The sequence below is a fragment of the Mchenga conophoros genome, linkage group LG15 (genome assembly GCF_057382185.1).
Source record: "Mchenga conophoros isolate Kocher_MC1m ecotype Shallow Benthic linkage group LG15, M_conophoros_male_GT1.1, whole genome shotgun sequence".
Classification (NCBI taxonomy): Eukaryota; Metazoa; Chordata; class Actinopteri; order Cichliformes; family Cichlidae; genus Mchenga; species Mchenga conophoros.
Window position 1 is genome coordinate 18,846,980 of NC_140540.1, and position 1,666 is coordinate 18,848,645.

Genomic DNA, 1,666 nt, shown 5'->3' on the forward strand with positions numbered 1-1,666 from the left:
GGGGGATTAGCTCAAATGGTAGAGCGCTCGCTTAGCATGCGAGAGGTAGCGGGATCGATGCCCGCATCCTCCAAAAGGCCGTAGCTTTAAGCATCAACACAAAAACATTTCCATTCCACAATAAAGAAATGTTCAACTGTGTTCCGTTACCCCTGGTAAGTAAGGTTACACTGGAAGGAAATGCTATCCCAGTTCAAGGTCCACATGCAATTTGTTTAGACTCAGCACTGTGCTTGTACTCCCTATATTGACATTTATCACCATAAAACAATGGAGGAGTGAAATGGTCACTATTAAACAAAGACTTACCCTAAACTAGATTTACTGCCTGCTTCTTTTGTTTTTCTTTTTAACTGCCTGTGTCTCTTCAGAAATTAGCACAGTGTTAGTACATCACCTGCTGAACTTTCCACTTCCGGCCTGCAAGCATTGTGAGGGTCAAGTTTTTAGAAGTTCAGCTACTCTGCACCCATCTTGAAATTAACGTGAGTATCTTCAGGGCAGTTATTTTGAAGCATCATCTTAGTTAATGGTTCAGTTATCATGAAGACAATGTACAGACAATCCAGTCAATGCAGTATTTAAAAGTAGTTGCTGTTTAGAAAGTGTTACTACGTTTATGCCTGCTTCTCTTCAGCAGAGCTGGATGATAAAACTATGCAAAGTTAAATGTTTCTGTGTCGTTACAATCCCACTTGGAGGATGCGGGTATCGATCCCTGGGAGAATTTAAATTGTATCACTTTTGTAGCAACTCTGAAAATGGAATCATACCATATGTTAAAATGTATAGCTCTACAAAATACACACCAACCGAAAGATTCCTTTGGTCGATATCCCGTAGGAGACACAAATCTTTTTGGGGTTGAGTCTATGGAAGTAAATCTACCTACTGAACAGCCAGAAGGGATGACCAAGTTATTGTGAGGTATTGAAGGGACATAGAGACAGCAGGGGAGACCCGAGGCGGCCGCATGTCCGAGTGTCAGGTGAACTGAACTTCAGGTAAGAAGTTATGACCTGCAGTCTATCTGGGTCACATATAAAACAAGTTTAGGTGGAGTTTATTTTCTTTATGCTGACTTTTTACAGTCATTTACAATAACTCTCGTACTGTGTACTAGCTAGCATGACGGAGTTTCTATACAGCTGGGTGGGTGCTATGATGTTACTGATAGTGAACTTTATTTTATTCATAAGGTTAGTTAGTAAAGTTGCCAACCGTCCCGTAAAAAACGGAATCGTCCCGCATTCGGAGAAAATATTACGCGTTTCTTATTGAGCTGAAAAGGAACACAGTTTGTCCCGGACTTCAGCTAGAATGGAAAAAGACACAAAGCTGGATTTATTCTGCGTCTTTACGCTGTCAGCTGCCTCTTCTTCTCTCATTCTCCCCCCCTCCCTCTCCTGTTGCTCCTTTGATCATGAAACTGATCAATGATCAGCTGATCGGCATTTCTCTCTTGTTTGTTTATCGCCCACTTTGCGCCAGAAAGAAGAAACCAGCCGATGTCGTGCTAAACAACAGCAGCATGTTTAAGCTTGATCAGCTGTTGTTAGAATGTATTTAATATTAATTTCTAGTATCAGCTGATGTTTGCTGGAGCCACAGCTATAAAGCTGCTGGTCATGATATCGGTTTGGATATGTGGTGAGAGGGAAACATG

General features: G+C 41.5%; 1 non-coding gene across 1 annotated transcript; it reads left to right on the plus strand.

Moving 5' to 3' along the window:
- On the plus strand, positions 1-73 carry trnaa-agc (transfer RNA alanine (anticodon AGC)). Its single transcript has one exon. It is a non-coding gene; the product is annotated as a tRNA-Ala (tRNA).
- Positions 74-1,666: the final 1,593 nt, after the last annotated feature.